At 47.5% G+C, this 27,936-nt stretch overlaps 1 protein-coding gene across 3 annotated transcripts in view; it reads right to left on the bottom strand.

Moving 5' to 3' along the window:
• LOC105280527 (LIM domain only protein 3) overlaps positions 1–27,162 on the bottom strand; it is a 79,993-nt gene extending 52,831 nt beyond the window's left edge. The window contains exon 1 of one of the 3 annotated variants that reach the window (XM_011341136.3): positions 26,626–27,162. The gene's annotated coding sequence lies outside the window, so the exon portion shown is untranslated. The remainder of the gene's footprint in view (positions 1–26,625) is intronic. The other 2 variants (XM_011341134.3, XM_011341135.3) reach the window with 2 other exon arrangements.
• Positions 27,163–27,936: the final 774 nt, after the last annotated feature.

Here is a 27,936-nt window from a genome sequence, read left to right as displayed (position 1 = left end):
ACGAATTCGTCGCGTAAATTCTATTATCGCGCGGCTTATCGGGAGCATTCGTACAGCACAATGGATAATATCACCGCTTACGGTCCTCGAACGACCGTGAGCGTCGATCAGTGACGTCACTATCAGTTGTTTCCGCCTCACCAGGCACCACGGCACCATCCCGGCAAGATGGCGGTGCACCGGTGCGGTTCGCTCGCATATGCACCCGGAGATTTAGTGTCGCAAAAAATGGGGGTGGTACTAGGTATCCGCTCGCAGGTGTCCGCAATGCACGAACATTTTAATCCAAGAGATAACTGCTGGTGGCCAGCTAGTCAAGACTCGTTTTTGACAGCTCTCTTGCACACTACCAACTATCTGAATCCTACTAGATCGCCGTTCACCATCCCCCGAAGGAAGGATCGTTAATTCCGTGGAGCTGCTGGAGGACCATTAATCCGCGTTCGTCTCTGGACGGCGCGCGCGGAGTCCAATCCGCGATCACTCGCTTGCTTATCTCGGAACGGCACGGACACGGGACTGGTCCGGGGATATTTTTGCCGGCGGTTTATCCGGGCGTTATCTTTCGCGCCGGTACGCACCGATAATGGCGGCAGTCATTCGCGGATGATACGCCGAGATAGCACGGGCGATAGGCGAGGACGGAAAACGTGGCGGCGGCGTCGGTTGCAGGCCGAAATCCGGCTAATGGTTTCACTGAATCAAACCGGTCGACCCGGCGTTTAACGGGGCAAACAGACAGAAAATGGAGCGCGACCGCAAAGAGTCGATGATAACGAAATGATATATGGCTTGCTCGCTCGCTCGCGCGAACTCCGGCCCAGAGGCCTTTCGCCTCGGCTTCGCGATACACCCTCTGTATATAATGCAACTTCCACCCCCTCCGGCTGGCGGTGATTGATCGGCGTGGAGATACCGGGTGATATTCAGCGCGGGATTAAGTGAATGCGCGGCCACTTAATAACCCTTATATTATATATCTCCCTCTATCTTGAGCCGAGTGAACGTGTGAGTGTGTTGAGTTGATCGGCTGGGCGTCATTAGGCGTCCACGCCGGAAAGAATAGCCGGGAGACGGTGATTTGGAGATGCTGCTTGCCAGATTGGAAGATCTAAATGTCGCTGTGGGGTGTATCAAAATGTTCTTTGATGGAACGGTAGTGGAGCGAGCTTTGCGCTTTAATCATCATGTTTCAAGTAACTCTCTCTCTCTCTCTCTCTCTCTCTCTCTCTCTCTCTCTCTCTCTCGTGTAGATCTTTAATAAGGGTAATGCGCGATTGGAGCGGAAGTTTGGCCAGTCCCGTGAGAGGAAAGTTCATGGGGAAGCTTAAGAATATATGTTTTCGCTGTCGCGGTGTCTACCGAAGCGTTGCTTAATTATCTCCCCCGAGTAATGGCAGGATAATTCAATAGCGCCGTCTGATAATTATCGATTCCATTAGCTAAAGGTGCTATAAAAATCCTTCCTTCTGGTCTCTCCCTCGATAGAACGAAACGTATTTAATTGGATATCAAGTTTTCAAAATTGTAATAAAGGAGCGGGTACGCGCGTAATAATATTTAACATGTCCGATAAAAGCTTGCGGTTTTTAATTTACTTTACTGAAAAAACGTTGGCGAGATAAGCGAGAATGTAGTGAACGTTTTAATTTATCCGCGCGGGAATAGAAACGGCGAATCCATCAAATCTGACAATGTATTAAACATGTGAATTTTTTGTGTAATTAATAGAATCTAGAAAATGCTCGTATAGATTCTAGAATCGAGATATTAAATATTAAGAGATACGGTTCTCTCCCGCGGATCGCATTTGCGAAGGATTTTATCGTGCGCGAGCAAAGGAAAAATCCGAGAATCTTTTATTTCACGGGAATCGAAATCGCCGCTGGCGGGCGGTAGCGGAACGGGAACGATTGCTTTAATATTCAACGTCCGTAATAGCCGGACATGAGGTTTAGGATTCGTTCAATTATTCAAATCGCCGCCTCGTTAGGTCGGTCTAAATCGAGATCTCGGTTATGTCCGGAGGTTGCCTGGGAGGAAATCTAAATTTACTCGTCGTGCATTTAAATGTTGCATTGGTTGCATACGGAAGCATAATTTATGTATACAACAGCGAGTAACACGGACTATCGACATGTAATCGGAAGCGAGCGCGACATTAGTAAAATGATCGTGACGTTAAATATTCGAGACGCGGCGCGAATATTCCGTGCCATTCGAGAATAGCATTTTTCTCAGGAAAATTGTCAAAGAATGAAGAGCGAAGCCAGGAGTTTCGTCCCGTTGTTCGCTTACGCCGCCGGCGTAAAAGCTTTCCTAGAGACTTTAACGCTCGTTGCTGAGCTTTAAATAATGCATGAGCAACCAGTCAAAAAATAAGCGGCCAAGAGAGCCGGAAGGGAGTTCTTTCCTTTCTCCTGTCGGTCGGCAGTGGGCACGCCGGAAATGAGAACGTAGACAAGCAGACGCCGTTCATTTCTGATTCAGACGGAGCATTCGCGGAGATCCGAGGCCAGCTCGACGAACACGAGACGTAATTGCGCGTAATGTCGTAAATGAGAGTCGCGACTTCTGTCATTTTTATGCTGTTGTAAAGTCAAATAGTCATACTGCAATTATTTTCATTCGTCCGGAGTGAAAACGTTACGTTGAATCGTGTAACTGGGTGTAACAAAATCAAGCACGCTGTTACGCCGAAGAAATCGACGGATACTCTCAGCGGCGAGTCCGAAGGGTCTTGATCATTTTCAGCCAGGATTGCCTATTAGTGCTTAATCGGCGCCTGATTAAAAATTACAGATTAAAGCTGCCCCGCGGGAGTTTTCGACCCAGCACGGCTGACCAAACCGTAACTGAGTTTCACACACACCCCCAGGCGATGTCGTCTAAATTCCTCGAGCAGATAATCACGCGAGGGTATGATGTACTTCTGTATCCTTGAGTAAGAGGAAGCAAACTTGACAATCTTTTAATTTCAGTCGCCTTGAAAATTTCCGTAATATAAATATCCACCTCGAGTAACATATTAATCACGTATCGTAGACGACATTAGAGACTTGTAATTCATGAAAGAAATATCAAGATATATAGTAATAATAGTTAAATTCCAACACTAGAAATGACGCGAGAGAATTTAGATTACATATTTAAAGATGGCGTTTTTCTCGCTGGAATGCTCGCGTGACGTGCACGTCAGGAGATGCATCTGGCCGGGGATTACATCGTTCATTTTCTCGCACGCGCGCCCATACGATTAATTGTCGGCGAAACTCCGAACCGTGAGCGCGTAGCCGGCGAGTATTTAGCATAAAATGTAAAATAAGCCGCGGCTCGAGCATAAATTGTATTCCCATTAGGAGGGTCGCGGGGCACGGGGAGTCGAGTGCATTTGAATACGAGCGGATTAAAAATTAAATATTACCGCGGAAAGGGCCGGCGATTAGAGCGCGCATGGCAGAAATGAAAAACCGTCCGTATACGCGAAGGGCGCTGGGAAGGCAGCCGGGGGTGCTCGTACACGAAAGTTGTGCAAAATAAAGTGGATGCGCCGCGATGGCTCTTAGCAAAAAAAAGATAAAAAAAGAAGGAAAGAGCTAAACGTTCTTTAATAATTCGCAATCGAGACAGCGAACCGTCATTTCGATTGAACGGCGAACTTTTCTCTTTTTGCTCTTGTAAGCATATATATATATACAGGGTGTCCCGGGTTTTAACCGACAAACTGCGGGAGCATATTCTACTAGTGGAAATAAGAAAAAATTCTTATATCGAGTTTGCTTAGAAATGCTTTATTACAAAGTTATAAACCAATATTGAAAAGAAATATGAGATAAGTAACAACGGATTTTTTCACAAAAATAAAAATTATCTACGCAATGATTTAGTGACGCATTTCAAAATGTTGTCCTTGCACATCGATACAAGCTAGACATCGACGTAGTACAGAATTTGTTACGGTACGACATTCCTGAAAATTTGGTTGCATCTCAGTAACTGAATTAGTAATTCGTTGCTTTAAATCTATCTGGTACTCTCCTGTTAGGAAATCTACGTCGATACTCTCGTACGGCAGCTCGTGCATTTCCGTCACAGAATCCGTGCACGAAACGAATATCGGTGTATTCCTCATTTGAAAACACTTTTGGCATTCTGATAGTAATAGTGAACATGAATACATGTGAATACACGTAACATAAACATCCTCGACCTTCCAAATTCTACACTATGTTCCGTTGTTACTTATCTGATATTTCTTTTCAATATTGGTTTATAACTTTGTAATAAAGCATTTCTAAGCAAACTCGATATAAGAATTTTTTCTTATTTCCACTAGTAGAATATGCTCCCGCAGTTTGTCGGTTAAAACCCGGGACACCCTGTATATATATATATATACACATACAGACTTGCCGCAGTCGGACAAGTCTTTCCGGCCGACCTGCGATTCCTCAACGCGGGTCTGTCGAAGCTCGTCTAATAAATCCGCGCGGGCGATAAATCCACGCGAGCGCATTTAATCGCAGCCGCAAATCGCTGTATACTCTCTCGAGGCCGTGGCATCGTTATGTATCGCCGCGGATGCTGTGCCATAACCATTTTTCACAATTTCTGACGCGGCGGCGATGGCGGCGAATGCGAGCCCGGCACAAGTGGCCGTATCTCGCGAGCTCTCTTTCTTCTCTAGGACATTAAGGCCCGGAGCGGGCGGGCGAAACGGTTAACTAAGACATCAGTCATAATACGCGAGACAACCGGATGCCGAGGCAGGCAGGGGCGTAAAGGGTCCTCGTAACTTCTCGTTTGCCCAGCTTTTGTTTGTGATGCCCCTGCCGGCGCGCGCGCGACGTATCTCTCCAACGCCAGAAACTGCCTTTATGTCTCGGATCTCTCGACGAGATCCGTGCATCAAAGTTTATAGGATAAGAACGAAGCCACACCGAAACGAGCGCCGTTAAACGCGACGCGGCTCGTGAATATTCGATTGTACGACGCCCGCGTAACGCAGCTGTCACGAGACACAGTGCTTGCACGAAAGACACTTTGCTCTTGCAAACTTTGCTCTGCTGAAGCAGATCAATCACCCCCCGAAGATCGCTTACTTGCTCTTTAAGTACCGGCTATGGACACAATTTTTTGAACCTTGATCAAACGCGCCTGAAGGTACGTTTTGTACTTAACATTGAAGGAATTTCTTAAGGGGGGAGCCTGCTTTAGAACGCTGAAAATAAGGTATATTTTACGAATTGTTTTTGGAGAAACTATACAGCGGATCGTTATAAAACTTTGATGCATTTATTAGTACATGTTTAAAGATAAAAAAAATTATTTTTTGATTTGAATATATCGCTTGTAGAGGTCGTCCTGGAGAAATCTTAGTGCAGCCGCGTCGCCGGCATTGCAAATTGGTGAGCATTCTCCTGCCTCCAAATTTCGTCTAAACTGAAAAATTGAAATATCTTCTCGTTATTTATGAATTCCCATCGTCGATGAACCAAAGAGAGAAGAAAAAAGTTGAAAAGTGCCAAAATGGTGGAGCTTAGAACACAAAAGTACGATTTTTAGGCAAAGTTTTTGAACTTTTTCATGCAAAAATAATTGTTTAACTTAATGTTTTTATGAATATTAAAGGTTCATCGACGATGGGAATTCATAAATAACAAGAAAATATTTCAATTTTTCAGTTTGGATGAAATTTGGAGGCAGGAGAATGCTCACCAATTTACAATGCCTCCAGGACGACCTCTACAGGCGATATATTTAAATAAAAAAATAATTTTTTTTATCTTTAAACATGTACTAATAAATGCATCAAAGTTTTATAATGATCCGCTGTATAGTTTCTCCAAAAACATTCGTAAAATTATACCTTATTTTCAACGTTCTAAAGCAGGTTCCCCCCTTAATATCAGCGTCAACACGATCAGACTCTATCCATCTAATTTCCCAGTATAAGTGCTTACTGTCGTGCAAGATAGACGAATGCGTTCTGGTCAGTTGGGAAAGCCCAGGCCTGGGACGAGAGATTTACAAGTTTAGTTACCAGCAATCACACCCCTGGGACTCAGGCTGATGGGACGCGCACCGGCTATCGATATGAAGTTCCGCAGAACTCTTCGTGTAGAGTCAGTCCGACGACTCTTTCGAGCTCGCTCGCGCGCAAATAATTATTCGAAAAATAATAATTATCGTGAAAATTTCAACGGTACACGCGGTAGGAGGTTCCATCGAACAAATCGATCAATTTTTGCGAAGTTCGGTTTCTTGCTTGGACATCGCCGGAGAACTCGCATCGGGGAGAACTCCCAGAGCGATGGGAGAGACCTTCGGACGTCCGTTGCCAACAAATCTCTCCCTCCTCGTAACTATTACGGATAGCTGGCCGTTAGAGTGTCATTTTTCCCACATTTATGAATGACCAGTCCGCGGATAAGCCCCGCGGAATATATCGCCGCAGGAGCGGCGTAACGCGCGCCCGCGCATTTGTTTGAATTACTTTATATCCCACGATTTTTTATTATCAGTATCTCCTTCGACCACGCGTGCCCTCCACTGCTGCGCGCGTGCGCGTATACGAGCGCACAGGTCACAGCATCCCTCGGCTGAGAAAAATACGGCGTCTCGTCTTATCTTCTCTCTCGCGAGAGGAATCGCTCGTGCGTATTGCCTCCCGATCCTCACCCCTCTCGCGACTTCAAACAGCGTTCGATTTTCATGAGGGTGACTGAAAGACATCGGCAGACTTTTCTTAAACATATTCATCTCTCATCACGTCGCGATATTTGCAAAGTCTGAGAAAATGTAATAAATTTTGGAAAACGTAAACAGAGAAATGTGAGCTAAATGGATATTCTAGGTTTTAATTATTGCTATCGGGCAATATTTAATCTCTCAGGTAATAATGTTTAACTTGAATCACGCTAATAATACCCGTAAAAATATTAACACACGTGCAAGAGAACGCTCTGACTTTCACACCGATTGCGGTGCGCCGTTGCGGAATACGGCGTTAGTTCGCTCCGACGATAGTCGGGATCGTCCCGTTTGGCGGTCCAAAACCGCGTCGCATAATGGGAAAATTTGCGTAAACGACGGGGTCATTAAGCGCTCCCTCTTGCGCGCGAATGTGCGTGGCGGTCGCCAATGTGGAGACGGGGCTATAACTCGCGGTAATACCAACCTAACCGTGTACCCATGATTATAACGCTGCCAATTAGTCAAGCCGGCTTAGGATGGCAACTCTGCCCCGGGACAAACGTCTATGTATATGTACATATGTATATATCCTCACCGTGCAGCATTCGGCGCGTCTGTGCGAGAGCATTTCCGCGTTTAAGAATGGGTGCCTGAAAATCTGCAGCTTTGCATGGCAGCGACAAAGCCCGTTCTTAATTTCTGCCTTTTTCAAATTAATTGGCATCTTTGAAATTGCTTGTTAATTAAAACACGAAAATTGTGAATGTCGTTTGTCGTTTAATTCACGTCTGCTTCGGAGAGCATTATAGTAGTCTGAACAGTGATCGTTTCCCGGAATTATCAATATTTTATATTTTATACTTGCGAGAGTTAACATCCAGAATAAAACTCGTACCTGCGTCTTCCGCGCGAAGCTTCTTATCTCGAGCTGGAGCTGATTATTGTTCTTTAGCGGGCTATTATTTATTGCACCGAAGATTACGTCGTGTGAGCTGTTATCAACAAATTCGACCAATCCCGTTGAATATTCTGGTAGTCATCACAGCACGGCTGATTTTTCCGAGTTTCGCGCCAAGAGGGTGACTTTTTGACTACCCTACGTACCGAGAGTGCACAATGCGATTCCAATCTCTAGTGCATCGATGAGTCAAGAGAGACGATCATTATGAAATAGATTAATGAATAGTGACCGCGAAGTGAATCACTATGAAATGAAGGTTCTAACAAGCGGCATCGGCGAATAAAATCCGTGAACAAAAGTTCACTACCAATTTTCGTGCTCGCGTGAGTAATGTCAATAAACCTTGAATTTGATAGTCAGAAGTAGAAGAATGATATCCATTGAAGCTTTCGTTGGGAGATTATTTTTCGAATTCATGTCAGGATTAACGAGGAATTTTGAGCGCCGCGAGTATCTCGTTTCTCGCAAAGGATTGAAAAATCGGGAGTTTACAGTGAATAAAGTTACTTCGTGGCGATTACATCGGCGTTTTGGCGATACGTCGTCGTCGTCGTCGCGTTTTGCGCGGTGTGGCAACAGTACTGAAGCAAGTTTAGTAATTATTTAGCTAAATTGCGGAACACTCGGTGCGGCGCGGCGCGGCATGTGTTTGTAACCGAGGAAAAATGTCTGAATTAATGCTCCACCATTAATTACGTTTATGAGTCCAAATTGTCTCGGTAGCTCGGAATTTATGCAAATGTAGTTTGCGAATTCGACGATCACGTCGGCGGAGCGTTCGCTGCTAGAAAGCACCGCGTGCGCGGTCTGGCCTAAAGCGCCAAGCTTGTCTGTAATTTGCTACGTAACGCGATACGTACGTGATGCAGCTTCAAATAACCCAAGTACAACGATATCGAGTAGAATTGGTCTGAGAAAGACGGCGAAACAATTTGCACGAATCCGCTTTCGACAATAATCGGAGATCGGAATTGAGATACACATAATAGAATTGAGATATTTAATATTTCAGATATCACTTGATTGATATTGCAAATTTCAGTAAGCAACGGTATAACAGTACATATTATATTACAAAAACCTTATTTCTCAGGAATGTTTACGTAATAAACGTGACACTATTTAATTCTCCATCCAGGCGCGAATCTGATGGCCCATTTTTTACTCTCACGACATGCAGAACGATCTTCGTCGCGGATCGCGCCGTTGAACTGCAGCACGTTAATTTCCCAGGGATCCCGCGCGATCCGAGCTCGCGTTTTACGCCGTCGTCCAAAGGCAGCGTTGCGATAAAAATTATTCAATGCATCGCACGATGTTCACGCGCGTCCGACCTGTCTCGCCGAGTGGCAGCCGGGAAACGGAAATCAGATTTCCAATCCGATCGATCCGTCCGGGGCACCGACTGCCCGGTTAATTTTACTTTGTACCACTACCGCGGACTTTTTTTCTTACCGACCTGCGTGGCCACTGACAGGTATGCGTACTGACGTATTCCGCACGACGGAGCGGAACGGCGCGGAGCAGCGGTGCCAGGAGTAACGTTTTGCGCGCCCTTAACGAATCCGCAAATTGAAAATCTCCGGAGCGATCGCGCTGATTTCCAGGAGGCGGTCGGACGCGCGCCACCGCCGCTGCGTTTGTTTTTCCGCTCCTACCCCTCATATCGCCCTCCACCCTCCATTCTGGAACACTGCCCCCTGCCCCGAGGCGGAACATGTGCTCTTTCTCTTTTTCCCTTTCTTTTTCTGACTCTCTCTCTCTCTCTCTCTCTCTCTCTCTCTCTCTTTCTCTCGTTCTGACGCGCAGGTATCAGCTGTTTAATTAATTTCGCCTTGTCCCGCGCAAATGAAACGAAGAAATATAATACGCGATCTGACGCGCGGGCTTTAAAAAGCGTCGGGATGCGCATGGGGTCCGTGTTACGCCGCGTGTTTCCGCTCGTTTTTGCGATTTTGCGATACGCGCCGGCCTGTGTTCACGCAGAATTTCTTGCCGAGAGCTTCAGTGAAGCAAGATCGCGCGAAAGCCGGATTTCTGTCCGGTCCCGAAATTAGCGTGCTATAGTTTGTCGAATGATGCCTAAAATAGTGGAATGAAAATTTAAATCTCGCTGCCTGCGTATGTGTGTGTTTGCGGATTTTAGAGATTAAATTAAATTAACAGGATGCGTGTGTAAAGTATACGCAACTATATGTGTTCGCGGCATATTTAATTCGCAGCGATTTAATTCGCGCGAAATTAAAACGCTTTAATTTTGTCACGCTGCGATATCGAAAATTTGTCCGCCTTTCGATTCACGTTCGTTAAATCGAGCACGGGCGACAGCCGGTCGCTTTCACGGCTGTCCATCACGTCGCTCGCTGTTAGGGTAGCTCTTGTAAAGTATGGATTTGGACCAATCGTAGATGCCGCGGGATAGGCACCTATCGCTCGTGCCGAGGATGCCGCGGGCCACGCTCGATACCAGCTTTATTAGTTCGCGGTAATAAATCAGGAGGCAGATCAATTTTGCAGTGGCCCCTGATTTCCGTCCTGGAGATATCAGATACAAAATTTGCAACGAGCAACTGTGCAAACCGCGCCGGCTCTTCTTCCGGTTTTCAGCTTTGTTATCGAATATTCACGCGGCCGATATTTCATAAAAATTCGACGGTATTAAGCATCGACGTCACACTGCGTTAGCAAGCTTTTCGATAAAGCGGTCCACAAAAACATCTCTTTCATTACGAAAGTCATTTCCAATTTCATATCGATCTTGCTCTTCGAGGCATCAGATACAAGTTCGCGTGTTCAAGCACATGATTTCCACCCTCAGACGCTTCCGATCGAGCTCCAAGATAGCGCCGTAATCTCCCGGATGGTTTTGAAAAATGAGCTCCTACTTTCATACGGTGATGCTCGGCCACTAGCCATCGTTATTGCTTTTTACGTTTACTTTCCATCGCAACTATAACAGAGCGCGGCAATTGAATTTTGCCAAAGCCAGACGTCGCTCTCGCGTGCTCTCTCGCGAGCGACGTCCGTCAACAGTAAAATTCAAAGCGGCAACTTTTGGAAAATATCGTCGCCCCCGGACGCGCTCGAAAGCGCGCGCGGCACAAACGAGAAGGTAAGCTCGCCGTTTGACGTTTTTCGACGGGTTAGTACGACGACACGTCCGGCACAGAAATTAGCGTTACCGTGCGCGGCGCCGTTGGTTAACGATAGGTCGGGAGGGATGGAAAGCGAGAGGGTGGAGGTGACCGAAAGGGAGGGAAAGCTGCGTTCGCGAGGGTGACCAGGCGGATGGCTTCCATATACATACATCGACAGGCGCACATCGATTATATGCTCGATTAATTCGCGACCGTGCCGAACCCTTGGTCCGCACGTCCGTCCGTCCATTCGCTAACCCGCTCAACCGCTCGCTCGCTCGCTCGCGCGCGCGGGCGTACACGCGCGAGATCGATCGCGCGCACGTGGGCATACGCGCTTACCATTCTCAGCTTCGTGCCTTCCGGCGACTCGCCGCGATGCGACCACGAAGAAATCTAATTTTACAAAAGTAATCTCAATTTTGCGACTCGTTCTGACAGAAAACGTTTGCACGGCATACAACAGCTGGTCATCTCCTCGGGCGTATGTCAAGTAACGGAAGAGTTGCCGACAAAAAACATTTGTGCTCCAGCGCGCTAGTTAAACGTGGCAAATAATCCGGCGCGTGGAGGCACGTACGGTCGCGTCAATAATTCGATTAAACTTGCGTAGATGCACAGTACCGATGAAGAATCCATCGGGCGCGTCGGCCACTTTGGTCGTCGACCCAGAAATTTCGCGTTCGCAGGATAGTCGATCTACGCTCGCAATTCTGCTAGGCGGAGGAGGAAAGGGGCCGAGGGAGGCGCGGCGAGCGGGCGGGCGGGGGACGAGAAACGGCCACGCCGCCGACCAGGCGTTACGAAGGGATGGATTTGGATTTGAAGGGTGGCACAACGTGGAAGGAGGGGGTGGAAGGATCGGAGGTTGGTTGAGCAATTAGCGAGCCGTCAGTGGCACAGTGGCTGACAGGAGCCATACAACCTACTACCCCCCCGTCCACCCCCGCCAGCCTCTCACCGTCCACCTATGGTTCCTGTGTGTATGTACTCGTATGCCTTACTCAGCTGGCGAGAGAAACCGACACGCGTTATCCCTAATTAGAATATCCGTTGGCCGTTTGCGCTGCTCGCTGCATTCGTTTGTTCGGTTCTCGATATCGACCGATTTTCATCCGGATGAAAATTTTCTCTTTCTCTGGTGGAGCGGCCGAGTACTAACGCGTTATAATCGCAACTTGTGAAACATTCATGGTATAAGTGGGAGAGTATTTCGGATGACGGATTCAGTATGTTTGATAAATATTGACATACTGCATCAATTCGAATGCTAATCATACGTAACAAATTGTTCATCTTATCCAAAACATGTCTCTTTGATAGCGATACATGATCGAGCACGGCTAACCGATACACGAAAGGATTGTCTAAAATTTATTAATTCCGCATATTTCTCACACATTTTCAACGCGTACACTTGCATATTGAACAGCGTAGCAATTAGAAATCTAATCCGAAATCACCGTAGATCGTTCGCGTGTAAAACGCAACGGATTCCAATCGCGAATCCCCGCGGAATCGATAATTAGGAATTACGCTATCGCGATGGGATATTTTCCCGAAATCTTCATCGAGACTCGTTAGCGTTTTTAAGCGCGTCGGATTCCAATCAAAACCCTCGATGTGATATTAGAGTAGGGGGAGTAATCTCTCGCAGAGAGAACTATCGCGCGCGCTCGCTCGCTCGCGCTCTCGGCGCGGACGAGGGGCACTGCAGCGAACGCAATTATAATTTTAATTTCGATGGTATTTAATAAAGGGGTGCATCCTGCTACTCGCTTCGCCGAGCGGCCGACCCTCCACAGCCTGCCATACGGCTCTGTATGGACTAATTAGCAGTTACGGTCTGCGGACCGCACGAATGCATTCTACTGCTGCTGTGCCGGGTCGCGCGCGTTGCACTTTCGCGTCTCGAACAGCCCACTCGGCCGACGAATTGCTCGAAAACATCGTACGCATTTACTCGCCAGACTAGCGCGGTTTATTATTTTAACCCTTAACCCTTCGCGGATCGAATGACTAGTTTTTCGCAAAATTGGATTGCCAGCTCGAATCGCATCACTCCGCGGAGCGATGTGCGCTGCACGCGGCACGCGCGTTTTGTTTTTAAAAATCTTTTAAAATTGATTGGAGCCAGCGTGCCGCGCGCTTTAGAATTTTACGAGGAACGACGAATGCGGAGAGAGAATATTTTATACTCCGCAACTCCGCGCGAGATTCGCCTCGCGAGACTATTTTTAACGGGCACGTTCACCCGTTCTTGAAGCTTTTTACAGTTTTCATGCGTGTCATTCGATTACGCCCACTTAGTAGCGGGCATGCGAGACCCATCGGGAACCGTGCGTCCGCGCCTAATTCAATGACCTGTCCTGCAAGTATCGCTGAATTAGTTTAGTCCGCGCGGCAAATTGTATTTCCGTATATGCTGCTGTTGCGTGCCGTCTTTTTTTCGGACGTACCGAAACGGGCCTTTCGCGAAAGAAACTCAGAAAAAAGAGAGCGAGCGAGACGAGCGGGGTAGATTCGGTGCTGTTGCGCACGTCGCATCGAATTACAACGTAGACGTGACGCGGCAATCGAATCGAGGCGACGACGGGCGCGCAACGAATCCATCAGGTCCGCTAATTGTCAAAGTATCGACGACGCGTCCGCATCGGGAGAGTAGCATCGGCATCGGGTGGCACACAACGAGCCGCGAGTAATTAAGTTACCGCTTTATATCCGCTTCGCCTCCCCCGGGAGCCGCGCGCGCGGCGCAACGTCACGTGCGCTCTCTGTCCTCCTTCTCCCCCTGCCAACCCTCCGGTATCTTTTTTTTCTCGAATTCATCGATTTCATCGCGGCCTCGATGCGGCCTTTTTTCCACCCCCCGCGATCCCGCACTCCTCCCTCGCGCGCTAGTCGTCGGCCGGCAGTCGCCAACTCGCCGCGTTGCGCCGCGCGCGGCCAGCAGCGCGTTTCGGTCAATTTGCGGCCGAGTCGGGCGAACATTCGCGATTCAATTATACCGACAACGAAGTTTGCTCGGATCAAATGCCGAAAGGCTGAAAATCAATCCGGGGTGCGATCGGTTTAATGGGGGCACGCACCACGTGCCGCGGCCATTATAGAGCATGCCCCTTGCACCGCCACCGTCGCCGCGTTGCTCACCTCCACCATCCTCCACCCTCCTCCCCCTCGGTCACCCTCGATGCCACCGACTGGCCCGTCTCACCCGCTCCGTTCCGCACCGAGTTCCGCGATTCCATCCCCCTGCGTATTCTCCCGCACACTCGTACGCGTACCGATACTGCGACCTCGTTACTTCGCGCCACTTAGAACCAGCTACGTAGAACCTCGATTCGATAATCTGATTTATCGTATGAGTGATCCTTTGTTCTTCTTCCAATTGCAATCATAGCGACAATGGAAAAGAGGTAACGATCATCGAGTTTCCCGCGATTCGGTGAGAATAGAGATCATAATATTGCCTAATCGTGTTAGTTTACATTACTGTAATTGCACGCAGGGAGCTATTATAATTTCAAATTTTCTCTCGCAAATGAGGGGTTGTGATGTCGATTTCAATGGCGTTAGGTATAGGTAATCGTAATTGCTACAAGAATCTATTTTTCTTTTCTATTTCAAGATACACGAGGAATTTATTTAGGGACAAAACTTGAAGGAGCACAAGCCGGGATTATTAAGTTTAACGTGTAGTCTTGAAGATGTTCCACCGTGGATGAAGGAATACACGCCGCAACAGATACCCCGTAAAGATCCTCTTGCGACGGTGAACCGCCATCGGAAGTTCCGTCGTATCGAGTGGCGTGCGCGCGCGGCAGATCGAGGAGGGCGCGAGGACGACGGGGGTGTCGGCCGAATATATTAGCCCGGGCCATTAACTCTCCCCGGGGAAAAGGAGCGCACAGCTCGAATTCCGCCGAAGATATTACACACCGATTATTTATCCGGCGGCGTATCGCCGCGAGGCGCGGCTTCGACGGCTCGCGGGATCGATCGCGCTTATAAATCGCGCGGAATCGTGCCAACTCGATTCAAGATCCATCAATCGCCCCGCAATCTCTCTCCCTAGCAGCCCCTTACCCCTTTCCCAGATGTTTAATAACCCCCAGCTGGCCGTTCAGAGCGATGCACGTGATAGCGGATGAGCTTGGGGTGAGGCGCGGTGCCGCGGGTCGGCTAAAGGGTGTCGGGGGTGGCTTGGGTAGTAGGAGAACGGGAACGAGAGCGGGTGGGCAGCGGGAGGAGGCGATAGAAGAGAGAGAGAGAGAGAAAGGAAAGGGACAGGGGTGAGTTGCATATGAGCGATTGCCACACACGGCGTGTAGCGCCGGCCGTGGCGGCGGCATTTACGTTAATTAAATTTCCCCAGGCCATAGGACCGATCCTCCGGCCCTCCTCACTTTCACCATTCGCTTCTCTTTCTCTCTCTCGCTCCCTTTCTCTTTCCCTTCCTCGTCGACCATCAGCACCCCGTCTCCCTGTCCTCCATCCCGCCACTCTTCTTCCCGCGCGACCGCTGGCCCCAGCATCAATCATTGCACGCTCAAGCTCACTAGCCGGAGTCCGAGCCACGTCGGAGGATCGAGTCGCGAGACACCGTTTGAAATTGCAAGAGAAAGAGAGAAAGAGAGAGCGCCCGCGCGCATACACACCCCCGTGTTATATCTTTGCACCCTCTCGCCCACCTTTAATCCGTGGGTCCGGGATAAGCACCGTTGATCCAGCGAGCCAGCCACTCTGATGCCTTTCGCAGGAACGTTGGCGACCGAGCGAGCGAGTGAACGCCTGCCCGTGACGTGTGTCGCTCAAAAGCTATGATTTCGCGCTAACTAGCGGCCGGTACCAATTAAAGGCCGCTGGGGAGCGGCTTCCTTGTCGCGCGCTCTTAAATGCCGCGCGCGGGTGATTCCAATTTCGATGAGAGGGATGTAGAGAGTCGAGGGAAATCGGTTAATCGCGTTGTGGGGTAAATCCTGTAGGAACGATCAGAGATGCGCAAAAAATATTCCGAGCAGTCGGTCTGTCGAAAATTTTAGTCATTATCTTGTTAGTTCGGAGGGGACGCGCTTCTTCTGCACCGTTCAATTTGGATATTTCGCAAATGAAATTGCGAGCGCGCACGGCAAAATCCACCTAGTCGTTTCCTCGCCGATCTTATAATCGACTTTGTGGAACAATTCTATAATCTCTTAAACTTAATTAAGGGCGAATGAACCCTGTTCGGTCGGGGCAGGACTCGAGTTAACTTTGCTATAAACAAGAACAATATCTCCTTACTCTACGAGAAACTTCGTTATGCTTTCGGGGGTTGGAAACGCGCCGGCGAGGCAGGGTAGTGTCTGAAGACAGTCGTAAGGAGCGGAAATAAGGTCGCCCCGAAGGATCGCCAGCGGCTGGCCAATGTAATCGCTTGTAAAAATGTAATAAAGGATCAAAGAGCACCGGCGAGAAGAATATTGCGTACTGAGACGGATGAACCGTATAAAGCGGTCTGTTCTCGAGCGACATATTCTTTACGCGCGCGCAATCTTCTGTATTATTTGTATTTTAACTAAATTGCGTTTAAGGGGGGAGCCTGCTTTAGAACGTTGAAAATAAGGTATAATTTTACGAATTTTTTTTGGAGAAACTATACAGCGGATCATTATAAAACTTTGATGCATTTATTAGTACATGTTTAAAGATAAAAAAAATTATTTTTTGATTTGAATATATCGCCTGTAGAGGTCGTCCTGGAGGCATCTTAGTGCAGCCGGCATTGTAAATTGGTGAGCATTCTCCCGCCTCCAAATTTCATCCAAACTGAAAAATTGAAATATTTTCTCGTTATTTATGAATTCCCATCGTCGATGAACCTTTAATATTCATAAAAACATTAAGTTAAACAATTACTTTTGCATGAAAAAGTTCAATAACTTTGCCTAAAAATCGTACTTTTGTGTTCTAAGCTCCACCATTTTGGCACTTTTCAACTTTTTTCTTCTCTCTTTGGTTCATCGACGATGGGAATTCATAAATAACGAGAAGATATTTCAATTTTTCAGTTTAGACGAAATTTGGAGGCAGGAGAATGCTCACCAATTTGCAATGCCGGCGACGCGGCTGCACTAAGATTTCTCCAGGACGACCTCTACAAGCGATATATTCAAATAAAAAAATAATTTTTTTATCTTTAAACATGTACTAATAAATGCATCAAAGTTTTATAATGATCCGCTGTATAGTTTCTCCAAAAACAATTCGTAAAATATACCTTATTTTCAGCGTTCTAAAGCAGGCTCCCCCCTTAAACGAGCAGTGCAATTTATATATGTACAAAATTGGTCGCAATATCATCTTTCTATCAAGGATTATTCGATCAATTTGGAAAAATCGATTACACTTACGTACATACGAATCTCTTGGAGAATATTTCACAGACGAATATTATTTATTCTGATTTTTATTCTTACCGCGTTGCGCCATGTAGCAGTTGCAATACCATCGTCCTCTCCTTTTCTCGGACGGCACTCGTCCGGCTGAACACGAGACAATTTCAGATCTCATTCCGGCAGACAGACATGCACGGGCGGAAAGAATTCAGACGCCGGACGAATACACGTGGCGGAGGAGCACGCATACGACAAGGTCTTCGAAGTTCTCAAAGCACGAGGTATCCGCGCTCTTTACCCGAGAGCATTCTACTCGTGCTCGCGAGGGTGGACCGGGAGAGATACGGGGTCCTGTACAAGATATTATACACACGTATACATTCTGCATCCTGTCGAGAAGCGAGACCGAACGCACCCTCGAGCGCGAGCCTGTGCCCGAAAGGCCACTCGTCCGCGACCGGAGTATTTCATATTTACCTATCAAAGGTGGGCGCTTTGTGCAGTTTATATTAAATCACGGTAGAGTTACGGGATGTCAATAAGACGCGGCCTCCACCCTTCGCGGCATTCTCCCGTTTTCTTCATATATTGACATAAAAATGCAGGAAAACTTCGAACGCGCGAAATTCGTCGAGTGCTTCGAGCATGCAAATAAATAAAATAACCGTTAAATGTTCATCGCTCGTGTCACGCTACCGCCGTGTCTGTTAAATGATAATGCGCGATTATAAATCCAGATTGTATTAGGGATATTCATCCGGTAGTTCGTGCTCGTACATGGCCGTGCATCTTTTATCCTAATAACCGCTTATAGGACCATACTGATACCGATAACAATAACCATAGCAGCGCGAGCAGTTATCATTTCCGGCTTCTATTTGCCTCTTCGTGTACGCTCGATGAATTTACATCCTACAGCCGGGAAATCCGAACTGCCAACAAACCGAACTTTTGTGTTTGAGTTTCCATATTTTTCTAGGTAGGTATAGGTCGCGCATCGAAATTTCACGGGTGTGTCGACAGCGTCGAAATAAATTGATGTCGTATGACGCTGAAAAAGTGTTAACAAGTAAACGGTTGCAGTCGTCGATAAGTGATTTATGCCAGTGATACATTTAATACCCTGTTTATCAGCCGTTATTCGATTCCTCGGTTTATCGGAAAAGTATGAGAGTACCCTCTTCATCGTCTCGTCCCCCTTTGTCTCGCTCGCTTACGCCCTCGATCGACTGACTCTCTTCCTGTCTAGCTTTTATTCTCTCTCTCTCTCTCCCTCCCTCTCCTCTCGTTCGCTCTCTTAGCATGCACACAATCCACGAGAAAATATAACGGAAATCAACCCGAGCGAAGTCGCTCGGAATTAATGAATGAAATCAAATCAATCCCGTTTGTTGATTCGTCATTGACGGGTGGGGGCAAATCGCGAGAACGATCGGTCGGCGAGGGGGAGAGGAGGATTGGGAAGCGAGAGGGGTCCGTTGCAAATTCCGATCGATATGATGCACACACACCCGGATCCCGACTGCGTTATTACCGTCGAGTGCCATTAAGACTTCCAATTAGTCCGACGTTCCCTGGGCGCGTGCGTGAGTGCGTGAGTGCGCGCGTGCACGCGCGCGTGAATGCGCGCGTGGGTGCAGGGGTGCGTGGATGCGTGCGTGCTCCTCGCCCGAAAAAAAGAAGGAAAAAAAAACCTTGTGCGGGCTAAAATCCCGTGGACGTGGATGGACGCGGTTTCACCCGGAGACATTCGAGCGACTATAAAAAAACGATCCGCGCGGTCGATAATATGACCGCTGTAACGTTACACGCCTCGCGCGATTACAAGCGCCGGTGCACTCCCGCAAACGAGCGCACTCTCTGCCCGCCGATATCAGTCACCACTTTTGACTCAATAACACTTACGTAGACTCTGCGGATGCGTCATTTCATCCGTATACTATGCAGCACTAGTTTTGCATCAATTCGGGACGCGGTGTTCCGTAACGCGCGGCACGCCGTTATTGCCAATCTACGGGTCGACGAGCAATGACACGAAGGTCTCTTTTTATTTTTTCAATCGTCCCAGTAATTGCCGTAACCGCGTTTCGACGATTCTTCCCGAGATTTGTCGTCTCGGGTGCGCGCAGGTCTCGCAAGCGCTTTTTCCCGGCACGGTTAGATCAGCCTCGATGACGCTGATCGCGTTGCGAAGGAATACATCGATAATGCTTCCCGCTCCCGCAGGAATCTATCCGTAGCTTATCTCATTTATTACCCCCCTGTTTCGTCGTCGTTCAACGGTTATTTTACAACCCTCAGATAGGGCCGAGTAACGTCTTTGTTTTCACCGCAACATCCTCCGACCGGAGCGAAACCCTCCCCGTCGTTCAGGAACCGCTTCGGTTCGCGAAACGGAACGAGAGGGTAGTATAGGAGAATGGCGGTAAGATAAGGAACAGCGAGTCCTTTTCGATTGTCTTGTGTTTTCCGCCTGTGCACCATCGTGGGTTAACGTCTTTGGGCAAACCAGAAATTACGCCAATTTTATTAAGTAGTATCGATATTTAAAATCTCTGATAAAGGAAATCGTCAGACTTGCCATTACTTTATCTGAACTCTAAGTTTCTAATGAATCAAGAGTGATTAATTAGAAACCATTCTTGACAATGAGACTGAAATTTGCAATCTGTTGATGAATCCGTGAACTCAATAAGAACAGGAAGAACAGAAAGCAAGCTGTGGTGAAAGGAGAAGAGGAGAGAAAGAGAGAACTTAAGGTCGTTCTGTCCGAGAAAGGAGATTGGCTCGGAAGAGAGAATACCTAGTTGTTAGCGAGTGCGAAGCAGTCGGGGGCTACCAGATAAGGCGTGGGCATAAACGTCCGCAGATAAGGGTAGTTTGCACCCCCGTTGTGGACAGTTAGCCTTAAATGAGTTGAGGGTGAGACGTGTAAAGGCCTTTGTTGTCTCGTCGGCCCCGTCTTCCCGGGCTTTCGAAATCAGTTTCGTCGCTGGCGATTCTATTCCATCGAACATCTCAGTCTTGCGATAAAAATCGAACTCTCCGTCAAACTTGTGTTTCGTTTAGCGACATTTAGGAAGAAGAAATCTTAATCTTAGACACGACCATAAGATTGATATAAGACGACACGATAATTACTCCCCCTCTCTTTTTCCCTATGTGTGCGTAAAGTATTTCATTCAATTCTGACAATCAAGTCTGGTAGCTGGCGAACATCTCACGTTTTCAAATCGTTCTCGATTACGGGCCGAAGATGGAGACGTGGAAATTTGCTCGATCAGAAGGCGAACGGAAAAGCGCTGCGCACACAAATCCGGCGACCTGGCGATCCTTCAGAAACGTCGCGCGTACAAAAATCCTGTCTCGCCGTTCTAAATTCCGCTTATCTAACGGCGCTTCGACAGTAATGTGCCGGCGTATTATGTAGAACCGCGCACCACCGGGGCCATCCCTTTTACCGTGGAAGGCCACCGAGCGGCGGTGCCGTTTAGCGTCAGATAGCGGAAACGTATGAGGGACGGGGTGAATCCACCCTTATCTTAAGGGTAGCTACTCAATAGCTGGCCGCGCCGAAATTCCTCTCGTTCTCTCGCGCTTCTCGCATCCCCCCGCTATCTCCGCTCGCCACACGCACCTCCGACCCCTCCACGACTCGATATTTCTCGCGCGCGTTTAAATTATTTTGTCGTTTTCTCTCTCTCCCGACACGAGCTCGCCGCCCGACCATTACGCGCGGAATTACGTGATATACATTTGCTCGTGCCACGCTCGGAAACGTTGCTGCACGCTGAACGAGGATTGAAAGTGTTATCGCAGGGGTGATGGAAGAAATATGAAGGGAGGGTAGTATATGCTTACGCTTAGATTACATATAGCTACATATACTATGTACAGATTTGTAATAACGTTTCAACACTCTGCAAATGATATTGCCGAGATGAATAAAATAGTTGAAAATATAATAATTAAAGTTTTCTTTATAGCAAGTACAAGATTGCTCTACATCATTCTCATAGACAAAAATTTGTCTTGATTCTTGATAATAGATATCGTTCACGCCATTATTTGTCTTGACAATTGTACATTTTCGTAAATTGCTTTTTTTTATATGAAGAATTTTATGAGCGTGTGCGATAATTAATATGAAAAACAAACGACGTATTTGGAAGTAGCTGGCAGTTACAGGGCGCACGCCCTGTATAATTTAATGCTCGCGGCAGTGGAACCACGAGGTGAGCTCTATGGGACGCTTAGGGTTACTTATACTTCGGTAGGGGTATGTGGGTAATGTGCAGGAGTGCCTCCGGGTAGGTGCTTGCGGTAAATCTAATAACGTTGTAATGCCGTTACCCCCTCAAAGTTCGCCCGTAAGTTTCTGCCGAGCCTGTTGGCTCTGACTGCCGTGCCGAGAATTCCTAACGCGTGTACCATTTTAGCTGCCAACGCGCGTGTACGCCAAGCAAGATCTACAGACTCGCGAAAAAAGGAAGAGGTTCGAAACAAAGGAGCTAAGCTCGTACGTTTTAACGTAACTATTTGCCGCTTATCGCGGGAGAACTTTCTTTTTTCCGAGTTCCGCGATGACGTGCGGTTTCGAGCACTTTGCGCCAATAACAATTGCAGAATTCTATTCGTTTTCAACTTAGGTGATGCATTCTCTTGTTTTTTTTTTCTTTTGTTTTAAAGATAATTTGCCCCAATAAGTTTCGTTTATAATTGAACACATTTCTCGGGGATGCCATCGAGACGTCATCGAACAATATCGAATATGATTTGCCGATTAAATTCTTGCGACAGCAGGCAACAGGTAGCTGCTAATACCAATTTTAGCAAGCTCTCGATAAAAACGTGCGCGGGTTTCGGCGAAACACCCTCGGCGGTTCCTTTCCTCGTCAAAACCGGCCGACTCACCTTTCGCTCCTCCTCGTCGCCCCGTTCTCCCACTTTCCCCCGTTTTGTCAGACACCCTCCCTGTAGATATATGTCACGAGCGGAGGTAAGCGCTCGCAGTCACCCGAGGGTGTTCTGCAAACTATGCTCGCGAAAAGTTCAACACAACTTCATAACATCGGTGTTTCGAGGGCGAATTAGGGGGCGAGGAGGGACTTGAGGCACGGGTGGCACAGTAAAGTGGGGGCGGAGAACGGGATAGGTGGGTTGGTAGGTGGTAAATTTGTTCTAGCGTGAGCTTACATGGGTTACGTTAAGTACATAGACGTCTGGGGCTGGTTATCTGTATCTACTGAAGCGGAGAAATACGCGCACGAAACTCGGAGCGGCCTGTAGCGCGAGGAAGAACTCGCGCGAATTCGTGAAATTCCCAGCGAGGGGTGCTGCCGTTGAATTGTGCAAACGGAGGTGTCGCGACGCTTGATACGCCGCGTGACGTGCGCCTTTAGCATCTCTAGACAATTATTCTTGGTAAAATAATACTGTTAGCAATGTTCTTGAGGTAGACGCAATTATTGATGCTATTAGATGTTACTTGTGTGTGCGTGGTACAAAATTGACCGCTCACACTCGAATCTCTCCTTCTCGCATTTTATCGCCGCGATCCCCGTCCCTTTTTTACACCTCTCGGTCACACCGACACATGGGCTCACGCACACGCGCTCGCAAGCAACTCGCGGAGATAAAAATCAGTAATTAGCCCGGACCATTATGGCGGCTGTGTGAAAAATTAGCGAGTCGTGGGGTAACCGCCCCTCTGGGCATAATCCTGCATCGGTAACGGCGCGTACCAGCGTGCATCCAACCTGTCTCTGATTTATACGGGTTTGCTATTAATTATACCCACCCACTAGTGCGCCCCTTCCTTCTCTACCCTTGCATCGTCTGCCCGTCTCTACCTTTTTCTCCTACCGCGTCTAGCCACTCTATCACGCGCTCTCTTTTTTTAATCTTCATGCGCATCCAAGTAGCGTTTTTCGAAACGCTCTCATTTACGTTCACATAATCGCCGAGAATGGAACGAAAAACATTTTTGCCGCAGTCTTTTTCATGTATCTCATTAAAATACTCAACGCTTAAACGTTCAAGTGTTGAGAAAAAGAAGATTGATTAATTCTATTGCATATGGTTTCCGATGAGACGTTTTTTGCCAAACAAATACAGTCAAACTTGAAACACCGATTTTGCAAAAAGCGCGCTTTCTCCGGGTCAACTTTCGACCATTGTGCCAAATTGTTTTTATTTTGTTTTACACGCGCCAAAGAATTCGAGCCATCGCGTCGAGCCGAAAATTCCGTCCCGGGTTTTGCGCCGGTCGTTGTTTCGACTGCCGCTGGCCGGACTCGACGGACTGCGGCGCAATTAAATTAAATGCTTCGGATTAATTGTTCGAAAGCAGTTAAATTAGTTGCGTTTGTTTCGCCCGATTTTTGCGCAATCTCGCTGCGGAATGCGTGAGATGCACGCATTGGGGGAATTTCGTTACCCGCGGCCCCTCGTGCGTTATATAGCTCGGTACCCTGCGAAATCACCGCGATGCAAACGTATCAACGTGGAACGATGGTGTGCCCCGAAAAATTCATTTGCGAAAGCCGCATTCGACGCGCCTCCGTCACACTGCGCGATCAACGCGATGCTGCACGCGTTTCGCGAGTACTCGATTAAAAGCTTCAACAGAATCGAATCAATTATTAATGTAATACACAGTAATGCAAATTTCATGATTATAACAGCGAATTTAATACGCAGCTCTGAATTTTTAAACATTAGGGCTCAGGGATTAAGCCACTACATGCAAAATTCATAAGTTTACCTACACAAATTCACACATATGGAATTTCGCATTTTTATCTCAAGTAGCGACTTTTATTTTTATTTCTGCGTTTAGGATCGGACATACGTCACATTTATTTTATAATACTTCATTTTATAACATCTGTCGCGTTATAGACACCATTGAGAATAACCACTTCCGAATGAAAACAAGAAATAAAAGAGATCAGAAAAAAGGGAGATAGCGAGACCCCTCCTCGTATCATCATTCCTGTCTACGGTTCGCAATTTTCCTTCGATACCGCGACGAAGATCCCCCCGTTATGCCACGCATACCAGCAGCCGCTGAAGACCACCCCAATGCCCCGTCTCGATGATATCCGGCCGGCCAATCCCCGTCGAGGATCGTGCCCTGTATAGCAACTGAGCAGCCGAGAGCTGCATCCTAGAGTGCAGCTGCAGCGCCGGCGCGGACTCTTGAGCCGCATTGCTCGGATTCTGGCGAGATGCGTCTAGGACCGAGAGGCTGACGAGCTCGCAAGTAACGTGCCGGTAGACATGGTCAGCCTGGCATCCGGCCGCAAGCTCTCGACCTCATCGCAAACCATACACGGCCTGACCCCCGAGTCCACCCAGCTTTCGAGCTAGTCCACCCATCCACCCGGATCGAGAGAGATCGGTCCTACACCCAACCCTCCGGCGCGCCCTCCCTCAGCCTCCCGTAGGAGTGAGCAGCGTCGAGACATTCGGGACATGACGGATTGAGGAGAGATATGCATCATTTGGTTACCCGACTGGCCGACGAGCGCGTCTCCGATCGGCGTGCCTTCGGTGCATCCTCGATCGGATTGGTCCAGGCGATCGGTATGCACGAAAGGGTCCTCCAGTCAAGATTTTCAGCATAATTGCACGCGAGCATGCCGCTCGCATTCGGATCCATGAGTCTGCGTTCCAATATGTCCGCGTGTCGGCGAGCCCGTACGCGATCGTGTGCTTCGTTACCGAAGAACGTAACGCCGCTCGGCGACCGTAATAGTAGCGCAGAAGAGTAATGGGGTGTTAATGCGAATACCGTATCAGCACACGTATCGTATATCGTGTCACATATCCCGGCTTTTACGATTTCTATATCCGAATATGCGTCTCTAGTCTGCATACTTGTTATCTTTTCTGAAATCTGAAGTAACACAGGATCTCAAAAATCGACTATGAATCTATCGTAGCCTCACACTTCTTGATTTTTTAATGACTAAATCGACCTCCTAGCGGAATGATGATGCGAGCGAACTTAAATGAAACGGAAATTATGTATACTGGTTTTCTGTGATAAACTCTTAATCGCACGTGGCTAGATAATCGCTTTTCGTATCTACTTCATCTAAACTCCCAAGAACGTCTCGCACACATTTCGTCCGACTGCTCCGGCTATTCCAAGGGGGCGAACATCTTTTTCCGGAAGAGTCGTACGAATACGCGAATACGCGTATAGGTACGCGGACCGGTCGTTCGTCCGGTAGCGCGCATTCCCGGCACCGAAATTGCATACCTTCGTGTACGCGCACATACGGGCTGGAAACAAACGAATAGGGTTGTTCGGGCGCCGTAAAGGGTCCGGTGGGACGAGGTGGCGAGGAGACGCGGGGGCGGCAGGACCAAGGGGGAGAGTTGCGCGGGGGTCGAAGGGAGTAAAACGGTGGTGGATGGTGGTACCGGTGACTCGGTCGCACGAGAGAGTGAGGGGTTTGGGAAACGTAATCGCTCTGGCCCCGCGCGCCTCAACCAACTGCCCCCTACACGCGTTTCGTCTCTCTCGTCCATCCCCAACCCCTTGCGCCTCTGCTATTTATTGCTCGCACTCGGCCGGTTCACAACATAAATATGTTACACCTATGGCCGCACCTCTTGCACTCGGTCCCGCGAATTCTTCCGCTGCCAGGGAAGAAAGAACGTGCACGATCGACACGAACGGGTAGATTGGTACTTTTAATAATAAATTGGCTCATTTGCTACGTTGGATATTGCGCCCGTTTGTTCATAGACTGTTTGATCAATCTTATTTTCCCTTAAGAAATATCATCATTCTTAACAAGCATTGATCATGAAATTATATACGTAATATTTTTTAAATTAGCGTTTCTAAATATAAGAATTTTAAATGTTTCAACTATTGATATATTAGACATGTGTTATAAGTAATATATGTATAACTCTTATTTTTCTGATAAGATCATTTCAACCAGATTTAGATAGAATTTAGTTATTATTTTATTTTAGTCTGGACATATCCTCGCCTTTTATGTAAAGAATTCCGTCAAATTTTTTTAAATGCTTTTGTTACTCTCTTAAGAAGTGCTTCTCTCATATGAGTAGAGAGTGCCTGTTCGAGGGAAGTAGCATCGAGGGTCAAGTTTCAAAGATAAAAGAAGGACCAACTGTTGAATATCGGTTCATTTCCAGCCGACGCGGAATGCTCTTATACATCACCGAGTTTCTTATACGCTGTCATGTTATATTGTAAAATAACTTGACATATGTATGCGTTACAAAGCAAGAATTCTTATTAATATTAAAATATTGTCTTATACTCAACCAATTTGTTTTCACTCTTTACAACTAAAATATACAGATATTTTTATACAAAAAAGAGCGTATAAGAAAAATGCACTGTGATGCATAAGGAGTAAGGATATCTTTAATTAAAAAATGATGAAACAATTAATTCTCTAACCTCGCTTGCAATGCGTCGAAAGCCTCGTCTCTGCTCACTGTTCTTGACCTTCGACGAAAACTCGAGAAACGTCAATCTCAGCAGGCTTCTCGAAGCACGGCTAAATCTTTCACGTCACTATAGCAAAGTGCGACAGCCGATCGTTTGCATAAATCGTATTGAGAAACACGACAAGAAGCGGGTCGGAGGGGAACAGAGAGGTAAGAGTCAGAGAAGAAGGGTGAAAGAGCAAGGGTGCCGATAGAGGGGAGTTAGAGAGAAACCGTTGGAGAAGGAGGGTCAGAGGGAGTTGGAGAAAGAAGCTGTTGAAGGAGGGTGTGCGAGAAGAAAACGGGGGTGTCCTCGTTGAACGATCGCGATGTCTGTCCGCTCTCGACCAGGATGTATCACCGCTTCTTGATCCCTCGCGAACCCTCTCGCAAGTGCCCGTATTCGCGCGCGCACCGAGCTCTTGCAACTCCGCGAATGCACGTGCAACTCGGACGCGTGCCACGTGGTGTTTGGTCGGAGTGGCTCGGCCACGAAAGCTGGAGCCGGAGCAGCGAGCTTGCAAGCTCCCGGCGCTTTCATTGGCCGATGGGTGGAAACTGCGCATGATTGCGGGTGTGGCCCGAGCTTGAGGGGCGGAATAAGCTCGGGTCGGCGATAGGACACCCCGAAAGAGGGCACGTCTCCGTGGGTGGGCCCCGGGTGCCCCGGTTGCCACCCCGCCGCCCCCCTAAAGCTCCGAGCTTTTTCCTTAATCTCGTAACGAGCGCGAGAACTGCTCTCCCGTCCAAGCTTCCAACTTGCGAACTGGCTTCTTTCGCGCAAACGGGCGTGCTCTTGCGAAGCTGCGGAATGGCGGCACTCGAGCGTGCATCGCCACGAAGGAAATCATGCGGCGAGCGCGAGGATTAAATCTCAAGTAGTAACAGCAGTATCGGGTTAGACATTTCGGTATACTTGTGAAACGCTTCGAGAAAACCAATCGTAGAGTGAGTACAATTTTATGGGATTGTGAAACAGGATGTATGTGGAAAAATTAATATTGTTACACATAGGTTTACGGTATAATAGCAATTTATTAATTATAGAATACATGTATATACATATATATATATATATATATATTATATGTATAAAAAATTAGCAGTTTTTGGTACGCCAGAGGATTCATTCCTTTCAAAATTTTTAAAAGTTTAATAACAATCTAACTTTTTCCGGAAACACAAAAAGAATTAGCAATAATGAACAAAAATTCCTACCAGAATTCCGATGTATTAATTAGGTAAGAAAACTTTTATCCGAAATTTTTATTTTTTCAAAGCC

Source organism: Ooceraea biroi, chromosome 12 (assembly GCF_003672135.1).
Source record: "Ooceraea biroi isolate clonal line C1 chromosome 12, Obir_v5.4, whole genome shotgun sequence".
NCBI classification, from domain to species: Eukaryota; Metazoa; Arthropoda; class Insecta; order Hymenoptera; family Formicidae; genus Ooceraea; species Ooceraea biroi.
Note: the sequence above shows the minus strand (reverse complement) of the source record. Positions and strands in the feature narration are given on the sequence as shown.